Source organism: Hylobates moloch, unplaced genomic scaffold, assembly GCF_009828535.3.
Source record: "Hylobates moloch isolate HMO894 unplaced genomic scaffold, HMol_V3 SCAFFOLD_16, whole genome shotgun sequence".
Lineage (NCBI taxonomy): Eukaryota > Metazoa > Chordata > Mammalia > Primates > Hylobatidae > Hylobates > Hylobates moloch.
In genome coordinates, this window is record NW_026652291.1 from 57,798,829 (window position 1) to 57,821,865 (window position 23,037).

At 35.2% G+C, this 23,037-nt stretch overlaps 1 long non-coding RNA gene across 3 annotated transcripts in view; it reads left to right on the forward strand.

Annotated features, from left to right (window-relative positions):
• LOC116485108 (uncharacterized) overlaps positions 1 to 22,020 on the forward strand; it is a 34,135-nt gene extending 12,115 nt beyond the window's left edge. Inside the window, exons 5-6 of one of the 3 annotated variants that reach the window (XR_004252754.2) lie at positions 9,410 to 9,526; positions 21,915 to 22,020. This is a non-coding gene — a long non-coding RNA (uncharacterized LOC116485108). Of the gene's footprint in view, positions 1 to 9,409; positions 9,527 to 9,807; positions 10,300 to 21,914 lie in introns of those variants that run through there. The other 2 variants (XR_009210372.1, XR_009210373.1) reach the window with 2 other exon arrangements.
• Positions 22,021 to 23,037: the final 1,017 nt, after the last annotated feature.

Consider the following 23,037-nt stretch of genomic DNA (forward strand, 5'->3'; position numbering starts at 1 on the left):
CCAAAATGAAGTATATGTGTAATCAAGATCAGATCAGTAAATAGAAAATAATGTTTACCCTGGAAGTTTTTATAATATTCTTCTTTTTCACACACCACCTTTCAAGGATGGCCACTATCCTTAATTCTAAGAACATTGATGAGTTTTTGTAATATTCACAAACAATTTTGAGGAATAGATATTTTATATAGTTCAGTTATACAGTGCATATTCTTTTGTGTTTGGCTTCTTTAGTTCAATGATATATTTGCTGGATTTATCATTATTGTTGAATCAGTTATATTTTGTTCATTCTCATTATTTGTGTAAACCAGGCGACTGTATTCACAATCCTTTATCATTGGTATATTTCTTTATACTTGTTCCAACATATGCTTTCATAATTGTTAAAATCTGGGAGTAGGTGTTGATAACTTGGAGTTGAAATCCTCCATCTTCATTCATTGTTTTTTTTAAGATTACCATGACTATTTTTGGCCTTTTATTGCCCAATGAATTTTAGAGTCAACTTTTTAAAGTAAAATTTAAAATAAAATAATTTTAAAACATGTTTTGATTTTGATGTGGATTGTTGTTGAATTTAGTTATATTTTGTTCATTCTCATTATTTGTATAAACCAGGTGACTATTGAAAAATACAAGCTAATTTTGTTGCAGATTTCAGGGGTAATTATGTAGTATGATATGTGCTGTAGGGTTTGGCGTGTGTGTGTGTGTGTCCCCACGTGTATTTATGCTTGACAGTCTATATCATATTACAAGAGTTTCTTATAAAAGATTAAGGCTAATTTCCTGAAATTATTTTTCTTATGAATAGGTATTCCTTCTTTCAAATGCTTCCTTTCTTGCATTTATCAATATCATATGATTCTGTGTTCAGGTAATACATTGTATTGATTAATTTTCAACTGTTTTAAGAAACCCTGCACACATGGAAAAAGCTCACTTGTTTATTATGCCCTATCCTTTAAGTCTATTGTTGAATTTGACTTAATAATATTTTGTTTAGATTTTGATCAATATCCATGAATGAGATTGATGTATAATTTCATTTTTTTACCACATTACACGCTAAAACGTGCAATGTTCTTGTCAGATTTTCCATTCCTGGTAAAACTCATCTCAAAAAATTTTTAGGAAGACTTTCCTCTGTTTTATTTTTTTGTTTCCTGAAAGAATATGTGCAGTGTGCAGGCTTGTATTTACTTAGTGTCTGAGTTGTTCTTTCTATAAAAGTTTTACTTATGAATTTAACTATGTGAAATGTATACATATAATCACCGAAAAGCTTTCTTTATTCTTTAATAACTTTCGTAAATAGCATGTTTGGAAGACTTTGTTCATTCTATAAAAGTTCTCAAATTTATTGTCATGAGTTGCTTATAATAAGTGCTTATTTTTCTTACAATGCATAATATTTACAGAAATAACTCCTTCCTTTTGACAATAAGGGAATTTATACATGAGATTAATGAAGTGAGAGTAACAGGCTGTTTCCCATAAAAGACGTAATATGTTTGGCCCAATTGGTAGAGAATTGAAATATAACTCAAAATCATATCAAAAGCTCATAGAGGAAAGAAACCCACTATGAATTACTTAATTTTAATTTTTAGTATGAACACAGACTATGAGAGTTAGGCCTCGTGATTTTAACTTTCTAGGTGTTCTTTTCTATTGGAAAGGAAAATTTCCTTTTGTAAGTGATTACAATGATTCTCTGAGATTAAGCATCATTTTATTAGTTGTGCTATATAACAAAGTTCTCAAAAATATTAAGTTTTGGATAAAGTAAACACAAAGCTTTTAAACCTTGTAATGATGAGAAAACTTTAAAAAGGTTTGCAGAAAGTATGCTAAAAGAAGTTTGTGGGCTTTTCTGGTTAAGTGTTTCACTTTTCTTTTCTATGATTTTAACACTGGAATATTTATTAACAAACAAAATGAAATAAAAGAAACTACCCTTTGGCTCCTAAAATTCTATCTTACACTTATCTCCAAAAGCACCCATTTAAAGGTGTTAGTATAAGCCAGTAAAGTAAGGTGGCCTTTTACCTGACAACATTTCAATCCAAGTAGAAGATTAGAAGAAAATTTATCCTTAGAGAATAATTTCAGAGTAAACTTTTCTACAGCTACTCCCCAGAGGTTAAGGTAAGAAATAAACTGAACACAAACATCTCTCTATAGAAAATTGCTTGAGTTGGCTCAATTCTCCAGTGAAAGCTACAACTATATTTACTTTTCTTCCATTTTTCTAAGAAGATACCTTTAAATGAGCTATGCTTTCATGGGGGTATTTTAGAGATTGAGAAAAAAGCATAGATACTACTAAATATAATTTCTTCCAAATCTAAATTATTAAAAAATATTTATCAGGACATGTTGCCCGCCCTTAGGTAACTTTGCTGACCTATTTCTATTGTTGAGTCAGCTAACACAAGTATAGATCAGTAACTCTATTACAGATATTCAGTAACAAATATAAAACACCGTCTGAAACAAATATTTAATATTAAAAATAAAAATTTCCTATTTTCATAAGCCTATAATTTTCTATGTTCCTGTTTTTATTTTTTTGTGAAATTACCGATTTTATGCTATACTTAGATAATTCTAACACTTTATGGTAATTGCTGTATTTCCTTGTGATTACCTGTACCATCAGGTCATGGTCTAATTTGTCATTGTTTTTGGGGTGATGATTCTTAGAAAATGTTAGTATGCATCTCTAAATATAACTAAAAACGTTGTAAATATATGTGGCACAGACATAACTGTACATAGGGAGTTTTCTGATTCAGGACATTGGGAATGGAGGTAGAGTGAAAACAAAATACACAACGCTTTCTTTCAAAAATAAGATAACTAAATAAATTTATTGTTTACCTGCATCTATGAGGATTTTGTAAAGCAGAATTAAAAATTCTGCCATCTTGCTGTACTGAAATTTTTTTTTTTAGTTTGAAAGTTTCAGGTCCATCTATATTCTGAATGGTGGTCTCTCTTACTACCATTATTTTGTATTGTGTTGAACACTGGTGAAAGTGATAGTGTTCATTCTGCTACAAAATTGTCAAGAAACAGTGCATTTCTGAGTATTTTGTAAAGCAAAATTAAAAAGCTATATATCTTTAAATAAACTCATTTCGCATACCATTTCAGCCTATTAGAACTCCAACCATATTGTGTAAAAATTCCCGTCATCCAAGCATTGTGAAAACTCTCACTTTTAACTTTCTGATAATTTGCTGATAATTTCATGTTGAAAATTAGTTTGTAAAATATTTTCTAAAAAACTAATTATCTGTTTTAATATAATTTCAAACCAGGAACAGTGGCTCATGTCTGTAATCCCAAGATTTTGGGAGGTTGAGGCAGGAGAATCACTTGAGCCCAGAAAAAGGCTGCAGTAGCTTTAATTATGCCATTTCACTCCAGCCTGGGTGACAAGGTGCGACCCTATATATATATAATTTCACATTTTCTATAAAAAATAATCCATACATATCATTTGGTATGGTTAAAATGAGAAGATGGCCTGATTGTGATTTCATGAATTATGTGGTTTATTGCCATACATAGAGATTTTCTATGTCCTTTTTTTTTTCTAACAATAAAGAGAAAAAATATGGAGAACCAATCTTACAGGAATGCACTGTGACAAAGTACATTAACCACATGATGAGTGAGTTCCAATTTTGTTTAGAGTTCAATTATGCAAATCCAGTTGATCAATTAAAATGGAAGTAGGCCTCTGTGGATGTGAAGTCTAATTGAAGTTTGAGGCATATCTTTCTATCAGAAGCTTTCAGGAGGGATAATTTGACCAGCACAGCATAAGTTCATGTTCAGAGTCAAGGTCATCAGACACAGGAGTGGTGCTGATGTTGGTGAATGAGGCTTGGGAGAATGTATTGAAGGCTGTCAGTAGCCCTGCTACAGCCTGAGCTGTCAGTTGAAGGCTGCCAGAGAGTAGTCCTGCCAGAGTCTAAGCTCTCAATGTGTCTCTCAAAGTCTTGGGTTTATATGTGTTTTGGAGTCCAGTAGTTGAGGCCAATATCTCTCATAAATGGTTTGATAAGCTGTGACATAAAATTCTCCCAGAGAGGGAAATTACATTCCATGTCCTTATCATAGCAAAACTTGGGTCACTAATATAGCAAATTATTAAATTAGAATCCTTTCAAAGTTAAATAATAATACATATTGAGTCCAGATTATTTTATGACACTAACATTTTAAAGTCATATTCTCAACAAGTTTAATATGTGGGTATATATTAGAGGTTATGTTTTATTTGTGTGAATGTATGGGGTACATGTATAATTTTGATACATGCATAGTGTAGTGGTGAAGCCAGAGATTTTAGGTTATGCATCACCTGAATAACGTACATTGTGTACATTCAGTAATTTTTCATCATTTATCTCATCCACCTCCTCAACCTCTGAGTCTTCAATGCCTGTAATTCCACACTCTACGCTTATGTGTACACATTATTTATCTACCACTTATCAGTGAGAACATCAGGCATCTTTCTGTGCCTGAGTTGTTTCATTTAAGATAAAGGCCTCCAGTATCAACATCATACAGGATATTTGAACTTAGGAGCCATGATCTGTAACATTACCCTACCCATACCAATCCAACTGACGTCACAGATCTATGAAATTTACTAAACAAGTTAGTTGCAACGAATCTGATTATTCTGTCATCTGCCTAACTCCAGAAGATAGTCATACTGATTCTTCTCTTTAAACTAAAGACATGTTTTTTTATGGCTACATAGAATTGCATTATGTGTATTTACCACATTTTTAAAATCCATTTATCCATTGGTGAACACTTAGGCTGATACGTTATCTTTGCTACTGTGAATAGTGCTGTGATAAACATACAAATGACAGTGTCTTTTTGATATAATTATTTCTTTTCCTTTGGGTAGATAACCAGTAGTTGAATTGCTGGATCGAATGCTAGGTCTATCTTTACTTCTTTGTGAAATCTCCATATTATATCTCATAGATGTTGTACTAACTTGCATTCCCAACAATAAGTGTTCCCTATTCTCTGCATTCTTGCCGTCTGTTGTTTTTCTGACTTTTTCGTAATAGCCTTTCTGACTAGTAAAGGTGATATATCTCACTGTGGTTTTAATTTGCATTTCTCTAATGATTAGTGATATTAACCATTTTTATATGCCTATTGGCCATTTAAATGAAAAATATTCATTCATGTCATTTGTCCACTTTTTGATAGAATTATTTATTTCCATTCATTGCTGTTGTTGAGTTGTTGGGAGTTCTGCATAAGTTCGAGATTCCCTATTCCCTCTTCAAATGCATAGTTTGAAAGTATTTTCTCCCATTTTGCAGGTTATCTATTCACTCTGTTGACTATTTCTTTTGTTGTACAGAAGCTTTTTCATTTAATTAATTCAATTTTTCTGTTTTTTTTTTTTGTTTCCTGTTCTTTTGAGGTCTTAGTGATGAATTCATTGTTTAGACCAATGTCCAGAAGAGTTTTACCTGGGTTTTCTTCTACAACTCACAGTTTCAGGTCTCACGTATAAGTCTTTAATCCATCTTTAGTTGATTTTTGTACATAATAAGAAACAAGATCCAGTTTTATTATTTAAAGCAAACAAAAGCCATGTAAAGGTGTTAACATTTTTAAGTTAAATTTACTTTTTAGTTATTTATATATCATACTTTAAGTTCTGGGGTACATGTGCAGAACGTGCAGTTTTGTTACATACGTATACACATGCCATGGTGGTTTGCTGCACCAATCAACCCATCATCCACATTAGGTATTTCTCCTAATGCTATACCTCCCATAGCCCCCATCCCCTGACAACCCCCGGTGTGTGATGTTCCCCTCCCTGTGTCCGTGTATTCTACTTGTTCAGCTCTCACTTATGAGTGAGAAGATGCTGTTTGGTTTTCTGTTGTTGTGTTAGTTTGCTAAGAATGATGGTTTCCAGCTTCATCCATGTCCCTGCAACGGACATGAACTCTTTCTTTCTTTCTTTTTTTGAGACGGAGTCTCGCTCTGTCACCAGGCTGGAGTGCAGTGGCACGATCTCGGCTCACTGTAACCTCCGCCTCCTAGGTTCAAGCGATCTCCTGCCTCAGACTCCCAAGTAGCAGGGACTACAAGCATGCACCACCAAGCCCAGCTAACGTTTTGTATTTTTTAGTAGAGATGGGGTTTCACCATGTTGGCCAGGATGGTCTCAATCTCATGACCTTGTGATCTGCCTGCCTCGGCCTCCCAAAGTGATGGGATGACGTGAACTCATCCTTTTTTATGGCTGCATAGTATTCCATGATGTATATGGGCCTCATTTTCTTTATCCAGTCTAACACTGATGGGCATTTGCGTTGGTTTCAAGTCTTTGTTATTGTGGATAGTGCTGCAGTAAACACACGTGCACATGGTTCTTTATAGTAAAATGATTTATAATGCTTTGGGTATATACTCAGTAATGGGATTGCTGGGTCAAATGTATTTCTAGTTCTAGAACCTTGAGGAATCGCCACACCATCTTCCACAATAGTTGAACTAATTTACACTCCCACCAACAGTGTAAAAGCGTTCCTATTTCTCCACATCCTCTCCAGCACCTGTTGTTTCCTGATTTTTTAATGATCACCATTCTAACTGGCGTGAGAGGATATCTCCTTGTGGTTTCCATTTGCATTTCTCTACTAACTAGTGACGATGGGCTTTTCTTCATAGGTTTATTGGCTGCATTAATGTCGTCTTTGGAAAAGTGTGCTCATATCCTTTGCCCACTTTTTGATGGGATTTTTTTTTCTTGTAAACTTGTTTAAGTTCCTTGTAGATTCTGGATACTAGCCCTTTTTCAGATGAATAGATTGCAAACATTTTCTCCCATTCTGTAGGTTGCCTATTCACTCTGATGATAGTTTTTAACAAGTTTTTAAGTCAAATTCACTTTTTAGAGTGGTTTCTTTGTTAGTAATGTGGAGAATTGTTAGACGGATGGCATTAGTTGATAAAAATTGTAATTAGAAAGAAGTCAGTGGCAAAAGTCCAGAAAAGATGTGACAAATACAGAGGAGCAGATACTAAAGAATAAAATTTTAAAATATTTACTAGACATTAGTAATAGAGTGAGAGCAGCACATTGAATTTAGTTAATGGAGGAATATTGTGATCTAAATATGCTAGAATAATATCCTGCCTTTGAAAATCTTCTTCCCCACCCATGGTGGAATTTCCCCTTGAACTAGAGATAGGTATGAGGAGAGAATTGGCTGGTTTCATAATATGAAGGCAAGTAGCGGGCAAGTCACGTGAGACTTGAATTTATTAAATTTTTTTTTCCCGTATCAATTAGCCAGGCTCATCCTGCATAATGATATCATGTACTGATAAATTATGAAAATTAGTTGTGGATATTTCAAAATAGGAAGGTAAGTATTTTTCAACAGCTATACAAACAGTATAAAAATTAAGAGATTTTTGTCCAATATTAATACAGTCCTGTGATTACTATAGTAAGTTTCTCCCTATTTCTTTCTAATAATCACACTTTGTGAAGGAATGCCACAATTGGTGGTTTCAGTATAGAGTCATTCTTAAAATGCCAATCCAAATTTGGCAAAATACAAAAGAAGTGTTTCTTTCATAAAAACAGACACTGGAGCCAGAAGGTTTAAAATGAGAAAGACACCTAAATTTTGATTCATTATCAAGTAAACTGAAAAAAACTTTCACAATTTTGCAAATTATCAAACCTTATTTTTAATTTAAATTATAAATTAATTTCTTCCAAACCTAAAGGCTGTTTGAGGCATGAAGAAATTCTTAGGAATGTTTTGAATTTTGCCAATCATAAGGCATAACTAGCATCTTAAAAAAATAGTGTATAAGCTATTTGCTGATTTCACTTTTGTTACATCTTGAAATCATTAAGGGACATTCTAAAATGAGTTCTTACTATGCCTTGAATGCAACTAACCTTCAAAATACTTGCTTATGAGTGTAAAAGGATATACGTTGCTTTGCTGTATTCATGAAATTTAGCATGTAATGAGAATTGCCTATTCAATTTGTATCTATCTATAGGCAAATTTTAGAAAAAGCAGAGGATGTCTATTGATCATTCCTTCATTATTACTGAATACACAATTTCTTAGTTATACAAGCCAAGTAACAAGAATATCATGCCATGGTATCCAATTTACATAGAAATTATATCCATTCTTATTTGGAATCCTGTTTATCTAGTTATTACTTTGTATTACAAAATTTAGATAATGCAGGTTAACTCTCATTGAAGGCTACAGACTAGCTCCCACCCTGAAGCCCCAGAGAAAGCTGCAAGCATTTGTGTAGTCTACAACTGTCACCTCCAATCCCCAGGAATAGGTTTTATCACAGAATTCATTTTCACTGTCTTTTCAAGGATATGAGATTACCTGAATTGCTGGCTGCAGAAATCTCAGTAATTTTTTTCACACACTAGCCCTGCAAAATTCACCCCCTATACAGGAAGAAGTCTCTAGAAATAAAGGGGTAGCAAGAATTTCTAACTCTCGAGAAGAAAATCATTTGTTTTAATTGTCTTTTGGTTGATGCTATAATAGAAATCATCTCTATTGCTATGTGATATGTACACAATAAATAGGTTTTCGGAACGATTAAACTTCTTAGCCTCACTTCAACTATTATTTTCAAAAGCCATTTATTCTGGGCATACGAGAAAACCACAGCAAATATTTATGAAATCATTTGAAACTAGTGTTATTTCTATGAGTAGCTTCAGTATTCTCATTTTTTTCCTAAAGAGAGTGTGTTTTATGTTTGCAAAGTAATAATTAAAAGACAGTTCATGGCTTTACAAAGTATTTCTTAATAACATAAATATTTCTGATTTCCTACAGATGTTATAGCCTGAGTATTTGCTTTTCCATCTTTTTATCCTCAAAAAATTAGAATCCAGCAACATTTTAATAAAAATGACAGAAAATGTAATTCACTTTAGAGGAGAATGTAGTAGAGTCAGTTGTACTACACTAAAGATACTCCAAAGTGCAAATCTAGAATGCATTATGGTTCATCATCTATGGATAGCAAAGGTGTTTATTTAATTTTGTAAACTTTGCATACTTAAAAACATAATAATAATTCTCAGTGGAGAAATTTATAATGAAGTCGTTCTTAAAAAGCATCACTTTTTCTGATTAATTACCTGAAGATTTACTAACAGGACAAAAAAATTATAATTTTCTTCTCTTCGTCACTGTTTCTTCATTTATATTTTGATAAGTATAGGATAAGTTTGCACTTCGGTAAAAACAAAATTTCAAATTGCAGCAGCTTAACACAATAGAGATTAATTTATTGATTGTTACTTATTCATATATTTTAGATGGAGGCTCTGTGCCACACAGGCCCACAGAGCACCAGACTGACATAAGCTTCACCTTCTTATACCTGTAGAATCTGGACCAACTAGAACTATATATTAGAAGAGACAACTGAAAAGGTGTGTGCTAGATTTTTTTACTTTGGCTAGTAAGTAATAAACATTATTTCTGTGCATAGCTCCTTGTCAAAATTTAACACATTATGACCTCCAAGTAGTCACGTAAATGTTAGAAGATATGGGTGAGCTTGTGAATATTTGTTGACCATTCTATTACTAACACACAAACATCAAGAAGAAAGAGGTGGGACTAGATGTAGCAGGTCCCCGCAGTTATAACACTTTGTGATCTTAGATTTTCATATGTTGTTGCTACCCTTATTTGTTTATGAACCCAACAGATTCTGCCACAGGTCCTTAGGTTTTCCGTATATGTCTCCATGCATTCAGGATGCGGTTTGCTTGAATCACACCAATCTATCCATGCAGATTCTTCTATTCGCAAATCCACATGCACCGTTCTCAACCTGATTTTTCAGAAACATGGATTTGTGTTATTGTCTTTCACTGTGCTATCTCCATCTTTAGAATAAAATGTCTTAAGTTCTGGACAATAATACATCACTAAATTGTAAGAATAAAAAGAATTTATGGTAGAAATTAGACAATCACTTCATTGGCATGTGACTGTACAAAGACCAATGTTCTTTTCTTGACTCTATTTATTCATAAAATTTTGCTGGAATATAAGGTAAAAGGCTCTGTGTAACTAATAAACTTGTTTTTTTTCTGGGGGGGGTTGAAATATTCCCATATTCTACCTTTAATTCGCTTCATGGTAAATGCTAATAGTGAGCAGGTCAAATAAATTGCATTTAATTTTTGTATTGCCAGCCAGTGTTAATTTCTTTCTTTTCCCAATAAAGTGACCTACCTGTATTTTAGGATAATTAGCATGAAAGGATGGTTCTTCTTTTCCAGAAGTAAAATGATCTCCCTAGATATACAGCAAAGGGTTACCATAAGTAGTCACATTTTCATTGTTATTCAAAGTATAGTTGGAAAGATCATTGTTCTTCTGAGCAGTTACTCACACTGCCCTTCCCATTATACTGGTTCTGCTCCCACAGAGCATTAGCTGTTAGAAATGGTAACTTACTTCCAAGATGTGATGCACAATCAGCTGCTTGACATTAAGTAGGTTTGTAAAAAAAAATTAAATTTCAATGGAATATAAAAATAACATTAATTTTTACATCGTCTTTTTCCTTAAACTTAATAATAAGGTTGTTTTCTTACAGATATGACTTTATCTGCACATTTTAAAACAATAAAAGTGGCTAATCATTAATTTTATAAAGATAATTTTATCCTATGACCACACACATTAAATATCGTTTTATATTTAATTAGATCATTAAAATTATATTATGTAACAATTTGTTGTATCTTCATTGTGACTGAAGTCACCAACATTTCTGGCCAGGCAAATTAACTCATCATCTTCAAGTACATGTGACTTATAGTCATGTAGTTTTAGAAAGCTCAAGAGAAGATTATTTTAATTACATTCATTTGATGATATCCTGGAGATACTTTCCTAAAATCTATGTTTATGTTACATTTGAATATTCTAAAATAAAGTATTAACTTTAAAGTTAACATACGTTTTTAAAAAATGATAAAAAAAATTATAAAAACTTTTCAAGTCTTGAACTCATTCAGAGTAAAATTTAATAAGGCAGTAAGACTAAGGGGCCAGTAGTAGACTCAACCAGGAAGTGTTTCTTGTACTAAAAAAAAATACTCCTGTATATGGTATATTCCAGTGAATTGTAATTATGGTGTTATAATAGTTGTTTTGACTCTTTGGGGACCAATTTGTAAGGAATTTTTCTTTTAGAGCCAATAGAAAACACACGGACAATTAATTCAAGTCCTGTTTCCACCTAGGCATGCATGAATAAAAATTAGGTAATTTAATGTGAATCTCATTGTTAGCATACCAAAAACGCATAAGAATAGGCTTAAAATTTTTTCCTACTTACAGGTGCACTGTGCACTAAACATCTATTTTAATTGCTGTATGTGTTCTCACTTGTACTGTGGTTAGTGAGCTTTTAAAAATAATGCATTTTCTTCCCTAATGGGTAGACTTTAAACAAAGTGTTTCGTAAGCTATAAATCAGGTATATATTTCAACGGTATTTTTGGAGACAATCATATTATTGAATCAAAAATTATTGGGAAAAGAGCAGCAACAGTTTTCTAAAACCGCAAACACTAAAACAGAAGCTAAACTCTGAGGTGGCACCCTGGTGAACACATCTGGAGACTTAATTTTCCTGCTGTGAGGCTTTATCATATATAAAACCACATAATCAACTAATTACTGGGCACTGAAGTCTAGTCGTAGAGATGATCAAAATAAGAAACAACTAGTTTAACTTGACAGATTTTTTTTATTTTTTTCATTACCTACATTTCCAGATATAAAATAGAAATTCTCGATTATGACAGAGTAATGGCAAAGCTGTTTCTATAAATCTTTTTAAAGATGGTTTTTGTTTTAATTATAGGCATTAATCTCTTTTCTTTCCTACTTAAAGCTATAAACTTCATGAAATCCTTACAGTATTTAGTAGAATTCTGTTATTAGAAACTGGCAACTTATGATTCCTTTCAGCTGATGACATAGTTTTTGATACCTGTAGGAAGTAGTCATTTCAAATGATGATCCTGTCAACTCATTCTATTCTGTAATTCATAAAAATAATGTTCTGTGTGCTTTACTTCTAGAAAGTTTGACTCCAAAGTTTTATTTTTAGCTATATGCATTGGCAGCCAGATATTTGTATGAAGGGGCATCCACCATCATTATTTCATACCAAGTGTAGTCCAACCACTGCTCATGAATTCACGTATCATTATTCTTACCCAACAATTCCGGCACTGTTATCCTTCATTGAATAAACTGGAAATGCAGACGGATAATCTGGAACTATTCCACGTGAATATTTTTAAAAATCACAGTTATTATGAAGCATAAATTTGTAAGGTACATTTTATATACATTGTAAGGTATATTTTAATAGGGTTCTGATTATTAACTCATTTTCTAAATCAGACGTGATATTAGAAGATCGTTTACATGAATAAGATTTATACAACTCTGCTGCTTTAAGGCTGTATTTGAAGTCAAGGTGGTTGTTTTTATTACGGTACTGAAAAGCAAAATTAGTTTGATTCAGGAGAAACAATATGGTTTGAATTTAGTAGTTCAAGGGCCACATTTAAGTGTATTTCTTTAGAGAAAAATGTTCACTGCCATGGAAAAATATTAGTCCAGGTTTTAAAGATACATTGAAGTTCTCATATTTCAACCTATCTTTTGGTACTTTAGTAATGATAACTATCTTTTTCTTCCTAATGGTTTTCTCTGGTCAGATGGCTTATTCCACTTGTATCCCTTCCTCTTTATTTTCTTGCTTGATCACTGAAAATGTGATGGGTTAGTTTGCTTTCTATAAATGCAGCCCCATGGACTGATTACATAGCAGTGGAAATATACCCCAAAAGGGGGCACTGCTGGATGGCACAAAATCCTTCAAATACATATACACCATTTCCTGAGGAACTCATATGCAATTCCTGAGAATTCCAGAGACAATATATGGTACTCATTACTTTGTATTGCTGCTCAGCACATTACATATATCAGTAATGTAGTTATAACTCAGTGATATTTTTTGTACTATGCATATCACCATACCATTATTTTTTGTTTGTTAATATAGTTTGAATGTCCCTTCCAAATCACATGTTGAAATGTAATGAAATATAATCCCCTATGTTAGAGGATGGGCCTGGTAGGAGATGTTTTGGTCATAGGAGGTGGATCCTTCATGAATTGCTTTGTGTCATTCTTGTGGGATTGATGCAGTTCCTCAGAATTGCATGTGTATTTCTAAAAGAGAATTAAGGCTTATATGAGATCTCTACCCAAAAGTCACTGGCAAGAAACAAATTAATAACAGATGCAGATTCAGATAACATCCTAGATATTTGAACTATGAGAAGAGAAATTTAAAGTAACTATGTGAATGTATTAAAAACGAGTTGAAAAAGGTGTGTGTATAAAATGTGTAAGCAAAAGAAAAATTGCAACACAGTAATGGAAAATACAAGAAATATTGGAGGAAACTCTTTAGCCAGAAGAATATTGATATCAAACAGACACGTGAATCTACTCAAGGAAATAAAGATCTTCATAAGTGGCTAAAAAGGAGATAAATATAAAAGACATAGTTTTGTCTATGGTTATAAAAGATTATATAAATATTTAAAGGTTATATAAGATTTTTATCTCACTGAAGAAAAATATGGTAGCAATGTGTTTCAAGTTTACAAAATTTATCAAAGAAAATATATGGCAAACTAGTACAAAAGATGAGAGAAGAATTGCATACATATTACTCAAAAGTCATTCTGCTATATATGTAGTCGTATATATCTATTACAAAACAGACTAAATTCGTATGTTACAAATTATAGGAAAATTAATATATTTTAAAATTGTTGTAAATAATGTAAACAATTGCTGAGATAAAATGGAATTTTAGAGGACAATTAGCTCAAAATGAAGCAGAAAAAGTGGTAAAATAGCAAGAATAAAACAAAAAAAGGGCAGAAAAAATAGAAAACAATTGACAAGATTTAGATCCTCCTTTAAACATTTAAATGATTTCATTACGTATAATTGGTATAAACTAATTAAGATAGAGTTTGTCAAGTTGAAAAATAGAGAAATAACCCAACTATGGGCTATATACAAGAACCTACTTTAAGTACAAGTAGGGCTCGGCAAACTAAGGCCTGCTGGCTAAAACTGTCCACATCATCTGTTGTTCCATAGCTCATGAGCAAATATAGTTTATAGATACCATAAATGGTTAAAAATAATTTAATAATATTGTGTTATTTGTGAAAATTATACGAACTACAAATTCCAGTGATCAAAAATATCTTCCTAAGAACCCAACCATGTTCATTAATTCATGTGTTGTTTATAGCTACATCTGTATTACAAAAGCAGCGTTAAATCCTGTGACAGGGACCATATATGACACTCTTACTACTTTGTGTTGCTGATCAGCACATTACATGTATCAGTAATGTAATTATAACTGAGTAATGTTATTGTACTATGCATATCACCATACCATTATTTTCTGTTTGTTACTTACTATAGCTTGGATATTTGTCCCTTCCAAATCTCATGTTGAAATGTAATGTAAAGTAATGAAATATAATTTCCTATGTTGGAGAATGGGCCCGGTAGGAGAGGTTTTGGTCATAGGAGGCAGATCCTTCATGAATTGCTTGTTGCCATTCCTGTGGGATTGAATGAGTTCTCATGAGATCTGGTTGTTACAAACTGTCTGAAACCTCTCATCCCCCTCTGTTCCCCTCTTGCCATATGACGTGCTTTCTCTCTCTTCACTTTCAGTCATGAGTAACTTCTGGAAACCACTCATGAGAAATAGGTTCTGATGCCATGCCCCTTGTAGAGGCTGCACATCTGTGAGCCAAATAAACCTCTTTGGTAAATTACCCAACATCAGGCATTCCTTTATACCTGACTAAATTGACTAATTGACAAAAATATTACTGATTTATAATCATCATGCCATAAAAAGAGAGAGTGAGAGAGAGATACGGACTATGAATCTCACACTCTTAGGGCAAATAAGAGTATTATTTTATCAGTGAATTCTATAACAAACCTTTGCGTTGATTATGCAATATCACTATATCTGTACTAAAAGAATACAATATATGTTATTACCAGACTAAGCATCCGTTATACTGTATTCTCAACTGACACAAAAACAACAGTTGAAGTATTATAAAAGTAAAAATGAAATATCTACGAATTTCCAGGTGCTGGAGGGGATGTGGAGAAATAGGAACACTTTTACACTGTTGGTGGGACTGTAAACTAGTTTAACCATTGTGGAAGACAGTGTGACGATTGCTCAAAGATCTAGAACTAGAAATACCATTTGACCCAGCCATCCCATTACTGGGTGTATACCCAAAGGATTATAAATCATGCTGCTATAAAGGCACACGCACACTTACGTTTATTGCGGCACTATTCACAATAGCAGAGACTTGGAACCAACCCAAATGCCCATCAGTGATAGACTGGATTAAGAAAATGTGGCACATATACACCATGGAATACTATGCAGCCATAAAAAAGGATGAGTTCATGTCCTTTGTAGGGACATGGATGAAGCTGGAAACCATCATTCTCAGCAAACTATCGCAAGGACAAAAAGCCAAACACCGCATGTTCTCACTCCTAGGTGGGAATTGAACAATGAGAACACTTGGACACAGGAAGGGGAATATCACATACTGGGGCCTGTTGTGGGGTGGGGGGAGGAGGGAGGGAAAGCATTAGGAGATATACCCAATGTAAATGACGAGTTATTGGGTTCAGCACACCAACATGGCACGTGTATACATATGTAACCTGCATGTTGTGCACATGTACCCTAGAAATTAAAGTATAATAAACAAATACATAAATAAAAAGGAAATGTAACCAAAACAGTATTCTAAGTGCCTGAGTTGTTAGCCAAGTCAGGAAGTTGTTGACAGATGCTTAATTAAATCATGGTAGCTTAGAAAAGCCAGAGAAAATAAATCTTTAAGGACTATGAGCCTTCCAATGAGAGTCATGGCAGGAATTTTTTTTTATTTTATAGAATGTTTGGGACAATATCAATAATCTGGTAAAATTAAGGTAAACAATTTCAAGTTGTTTGCTTTGGCTTTTAATAAACTGGCAAATATTTCTGATAACTTCTCAATTGCTGTATATCCAAAGAGTTAATCCAAAGTTAAAAGTGAATTAGAAATGAACCTCTATGAATAATCTGGGAACAACTACAGAAAAAAATATTTTCGAAGTAGTTGAGAAAACACTAATTCATTACAATCTAGAGTGGGATCTACTAAGATGTGTTAATATGTATGGGGATCAAAAAATATTTTAGGCAAATTTGCAAAGCTCATTCAAATGTAAGCTTTGATTATTCAATCTATTATTCATCAAGTGCTTTGCAGAAATATTTCAATATCTTATCTGTAATTACAATAAAATAAGATGTGTTAATGATGAATTTCATTTGTTCTCATGTATTTAACCACCATCAGCTACAGAAGTGTTTCTAGAAAACAAGATAAATATTCTGACTTGCCCTACCACACAGAATTTTGCTGCTTAGAAGTATTAAAATTTTGTGACTTAATGTTTTTTATCTGAATGAAGAAAAACGACCTCAACTACTATTACAGAATAATAAATTGCCTAGTAAATTAGCTTTTTCTGTAGATGTGGTGATGTTTCTGAATAAATTTGACCAATAATACAAAAAACAATTATTTTACTTAAAAGTTATACCATAATAGTCACTTATTGTTTCATATATAACGTATTTTATTGTATTACAATTAGTTGTTATATTATAATGAAAGGAAATACACTTCAAAAACACACGTCAGTTAGGTAAAATGAAACTATATGTTGTCCAGAGATTCATACCTAAGTTTGAAAACTGTAAAGTAGAGCAGATAATTTGAAAATAGCAGTTTTTTTCATTTCTTTCCTTTTTTTTGATTTTAAAAATATATTTATATATATTTTATTTTACTTTAAGTTCTAGGATACATGTGCACAATGTGCAGGTTTCTTACATATGTATACGTGTGCCATGCTGGTGTGCTGCACCCATTAACTCATCATTTACATTAGGTATATCTCTTAATGCTATCCTTCCTGCCTTCCCCCACCCAACAACAGGCTCCGGTGTGCAATGTTCCACTTCCTCTATCCAAGTGTTCTCATTGTTCAATTCCCACCTTTGAGTGAGAACATGCGGTGTTTGGTTTTTTGTCCTTGAGATAGTTTGCTGAGAATGATGGTTTCCAGCTTCATCCACGTCCCTACAAAAGACATGAACTCATCCTTTTTTATGGCTGTGTAGTATTCCATAATGTATATGTGCCACATTTTCTTAATCCAGTCTATCATTGATGGGCATTTGGGTTGGTTCCAAGTCTTTACTATTGTGAATAGTGCCACAATAAACATACGTGGGCATGTGTCTTTATAGCAGCATGATTTATAATCCTTTGGGTATATACCCAGTAATGGGATGGCTGGGTCAAATGGTATTTCTAGTTCTAGATCCCTGAGGAAACACAACACTGACTTCCACAATGGTTGAACTAGTTTACAGTCCCAGCAACAGTGTAAAAGTGTTCCTATTTCTCCACATCCTCTCCAGCACCTGTTGTTTCCTGACTTTTTAATGATGGCCATTCTAACTGGTGTGAGATGGTATCTCACTGTGGTTTTGATTTGCATTTCTCTGATGGCCAGTGATGATGAGCATTTTTTCATGTGTTTTTTGGCTGCATAAATGTCTTCTTTTGAGAAGTGTCTGTTCATATCCTTTGCCCACTTTTTGATGGGGTTGTTTGTTTTTTTCTTGTAAATTTGTTTGAGTTCATTGTAGATTCTGGATATTAGCCCTTTGTCACATGAGTAGGTTGGGAAAATTTTCTCCCATTCTGTAGGCTGCCTGTTCACTCTGATGGTAGTTTATTTTGCTGTGCAGAAGCTCTTTAGTTTAGTTAGATCCCATTTGTCAATTTTGGCTTTTGTTGCCATTGCTTTTGGTGTTTTAGACATGAAGTCCTTGCCCATGCCTATGTCCTGAGTGGTATTGCCTAGGTTTTCTTCTAGGGTTTTTATGGTTTTAGGTCTAACATGTAAGTCTTTAATCCATCCTGAATTAATTTTTGTATAAGGTGTAAGGAAGGGATCCAGTTTCAGCTTTCTACATATGGCTAGCCAGTTTTCCCAGCACCATTTATTAAATAGGGAATCCTTTTCCTTTGCTTGTTTTTGTCAGGTTTGTCAAAGATCAGATAGTTGTAGATATGCGGCATTATTTCTGAGGGCTCTGTTCTGTTCCATTGATCTATGTCTCTGTTGTGGTACCAGTACCATGCTGTTTTGGTTACTGTAGCCTTGTAGTATAGTTTGAAGTCAGGTAGCATGATGCCTCCAGCTTTGTTCTTTTGGCTTAGGATTGACTTGGTGATGCGGGCTCTTATTTGGTTCCATATGAAGTTTAAAGTAGTTAAAAAAATAAAAACAGAGGCTGAGAGACATTAAACTGCCCAAGTTTATATAACTAGTACATGACCAAGCCTGGTTTCAAACCCAGGTCTATCTGGCTCCAAAGAGCATCCTAACCACATTATTCCCACTGGCAATAAAAACACTTTTGTTTTGTTTTGAGACAGGGTCTCACTCTCACCCAGGCTGGAGTGCAGTGGCGCAATTTCCATACAAGAAAACGCACACTGCAACCTCTGCCTTCTGGATTCAAGTATTCTTGTGCCTCAGCCACCCGAGTAGCTGGGACTACAGGCACGCACCACCACACCTGGCTAATTTTTGTATTTTTAGTAGAGATGAGGGTTCACCATGTTGGCCAGGTTGGTCTCAAACTGCCGGCCTCAAGTGATCCACCCACCTCAGCGTCCCAAAGTGCTAGGATTACAGGCACAAGCCACCACACGCAGCCTCAAACACGGTTGTTTAATATACTTTATTCATTATAATCATACTTTTTTATTTAAGCAGGATTATTATTAAAGTGAACTTTCCACGTCTTTCCTCGAGATTCTTATTTTCCTAAAGTTTTCAAAATGTATTTCTATTATTTCTATGAAATAAATGCATAGTGGGAAATTTTAAACATCAAGAAATGTATCACCAGTCTAATAATATCAACACACTTGTGGGAAACTGATTAGTTACAGCCTCCCAGCTGCCGTCCATTCTTTTAATTCAATGGTGGTCCTTAGCTGACACCTAGTGGAAAACCTGGAAACAGTACTTCAAAAATTAAATGTCAAGACTTAAAAAAAAATTCCTGAAGTCAGCTTTACACATACCAGGGAACTTCTTGGAAATAGCGATATTGCCCATTAGTATATGTGGTAAATAAATTTAACTCTTCTCCAAATTAATTGAGAATAACGGTTGAAGGTGTTTGCATTTTATGTATTAGTATGTTTCTGTAATTGCACTTCTCAGAGACTGACCTAACATTTGTGTTTGTAATTAATTTCATCTCATAATCTCAAACTCTGAATGTACAAGAGAGATAGCTATCAGTGTTACCAAAATTGAAGCATTTGTTTTCTCTAGGGTGACTGTGTTGAGGCTCCCCCCAGCCCCACACTTTTTTACTAAATATGATTGCCACTTGGCCGAAATATTTGTACTGGGATAGCACAGATGATAGCAAAATGGAGTAAAATTATTTTAAAAGTTATTTTTAGCATAGTGTTTTGTAGGTTAAATTATACTACCCTTAAAAAATGAAAATGACTTAAAAGAGGCAAGAAAGGCTACAATTCCCTAGGACAGTGGTCTTCAACCTTTTGGGCACCAGGGATTGGTTTTGTGGAAGACAGTTTTTCCACGGATGGAGGCAGGGGGAGGCTTTTGGGATGATGAAAGCACATTACATTTATTACACACTTTATTTCTATTACTACATGGTAATATATAATGAAATAGTTCTACAGCTCACCATAATGTAGAATCAGTGGGAACCTGTGGAGATTTGAAGTTGCCTCAAACATACTTTTTTTTTTTTTTTTTTGAGATGGAGTCTCATTCTGTCACCTAGGCTGGAGTGCAGTGGTGCTGCAACCTCTGCCTTCCCAGGTTCAAGCAGTTCTCCTGCCTCAGTCTCCTGAGTAGTTGGGGTTACAGGTGCGCACCACCACACCCAGCTAGTTTTTGTATTTTTAGTAGAGACGGGGTTTCACGATGTTTATCAGGCTGGTCTTGAACTCCTGACCTTGTGATCTGCCCACCTCAGCCTCCCAAAGTGCTGAGATCCCAGGCATGAGATACCATGCCTGGCCTCAAACATACTTTTAAGGCCACCGGATGCAGCTGTACAATTGAACTACATCAACTCACTTGCCGTGATAAGGCCTGCCACCAAATGCAGCTTAATCACCCCTTGTCACTCACTGACAGGGTTTTGATATGAATCTGCAAGCAATTGATTTATTATGGTCTCTTTGCAGTCAAACCTCTCTGCTAACGTTAATCACTGCCAGCATCACTGCCTCAGCTCCACTTCAGATCATCAAACATTAGATTCTCATAAGGAGCGCTGCAACCTAGATCCCTCGCATGCATAATTTACAGTAGGGTTCACACTCCTCTGAGTATTTAATGCTGCCACTGATCTGATAGGAGGCGGAGCTCAGGCCATAATGCGAGCCATGAGGAGCCACTGGAAATCCAGGTGAAGCTTCTCTCGCTTGCCCGCCACTCACCTCCTGCTGTGCGGCCCAGTTCCTAACAGTCCATGAACAGGCCATAGTACCAGTCTGTGGCTTGGGGGTTGGGGACCCCTGCCCCAGGAGGGTGGGTGGAACTCACCAGCTAAGCTGATCATTGAATCCTAATGACCATTCTGAGAGACAGGCTCCATGATCCCACTATCCAGTTGAGGAAGCACATTCTGGGATGGGAGAGCACCCACCTAGTGAAGTGCCTGAGCTGGGATCACAGACATTGTCCTTCAGGGCCGTCGCACTCTGGGAGATTCTGGGGCACACAGAAGAGATGGGAGGTGCAGGGAGTTGGGGAAACAGACTTAGCTCGTGATAATCACGTAGCATTCTGCAGGAGGAAAGACAACAATGAGAGGAAACTTCCAGCAGCCATTTTGCAGTTAACTCAAAATAGTTACAAGGCTCTAGTGTTGTGGTGAGGGCTGGGGATAAAGATACCAGGCTCCGTTTCTTGAGCTTTTGAGTCAGTAGATCAGGGTTGGGTGGCAAGAATCTGCATTTTTTTTTTTTTTTTTGAGACGTAGTCTTGCTCTGTCGCCCAGGCTAGAGTGCAGTGGTGCAATCTTGGCTCACTGCAACCTCTGCTTCCTGGGTTCAAACGATTCTCCTGCCTCAGCCTCTCAGTTAGCTGGGACTACAGGCGCCCACCACTGTGCCTGGCTAATCTTTGTATTTTTAGTAGAGACGGGGTTTAACCATATTGGCCAGGCTGGTCTTGAACTCCTGACCTTGTGATTGTGATCTGCCCGCCTCGGCCTCCCAAAGTGCTGGGCGTGAGCTACCGCATCCAGCCGAGAATCTGCATTTTTAATAAGCTGGCCAGTGAGTGCTAATGATCAGCCAGGCTTAGGAACCAGCCTCCCTCCCTCCTCTTTCACAGGATTGGGGGTGCAGTCTTAGCTCTGGTGCCTTGATGGTGTAGCAGCTATTACCCACTTGAGGGTGGTCATCTGCTTGAATTCCCTGAATGGTGTGTAAAATGCTTAAAATAAATAGCGAATTTTTAAACGTTTTAAAAAATCTATTTATTCAGGTGGGATAAGATCTGTGTTGAGATTTGGAGTTTAAAGAAAAAAAAAAAGCAATTGGAATGACCGCTCTGCTTTCTCTCTTTCCGGCCGAGCCAGCAATCCTTGAAATGGATGCCATTCATGAGTTTTATTTCCTTAACACTATTGGAAATTTCATTGTCTGTTTGTATCTATCACATTTTCTATCTTACAGTTCATGAAAATGTCAATTGTTAGAAGATAGTATCTCTCTATTCACTATTTTCACAAATTGGGTAGACAGTATAATCCCTTCTGAGCACATTGGCTTGTTTCTACGTTGGTTCTCCCAGATTTCTCTGAGTCCCTTGATGGCTGGCCACTGTTTGGGTTTCTGCATCAACTAACAATGTCAGTTATGTCTCCAGGGTCAACTCTACCCTCACCCTCGCCCCAACCTCTACCACCACCAAAAACCAGAGCTTCACAATGCATTTCTCACGTCATCCCTATGCAATCGCTTCGTAGTATTAGTTTTCCTGATGCAGCAGAAAATTCTAAAATCACAACCACCCCACATATGTGAGTATTTCTAGGCTTACAAAAGCAGAAGAAAATAAATATTACAGGTCCTTCCTATTAAATAAGACCTTATTCAACAGCATTTATCACATCTTTGTTATTTTTCAGATTAAATAGAATAAAAAGAGAAAACAATGGCTTTAAATGCAGTCAGGTCTGCTGGAAACTGGTACTGAAAACACTTCTACTTTTACTTAACCCTTTCATAAGACCTTACTTTGAGGAATCAAGCGCAAACGTTGATTTGCTTCCCTCCAGCCTGGCACTTGTTAACTCCCCAGGGGGAAAAGCAGCAGCAGCAAAGTGGAAACAGGTGCATTCCCACCATTGCTGCAGCTGGGGCTCCCATCTTGCATCCAACAAACCCGAGAAATGATGCCCAGAGCTCCCCAGCAGAGTGCTAGGCTGTATTCCCTAACCTCAACATTTCAGCCCACAGAAATTGCCTTCAGATTTTTTTTTTTTTTTTTTGGCCGGATGTGGTGGCTCACACCTGTCATCCCAGCTAACAGACTCCTACAAGTCCCAATGTAAACAAAAAGCCCTGAGATACATATACAGCAGCAATTATGGGAGGAGGATCAT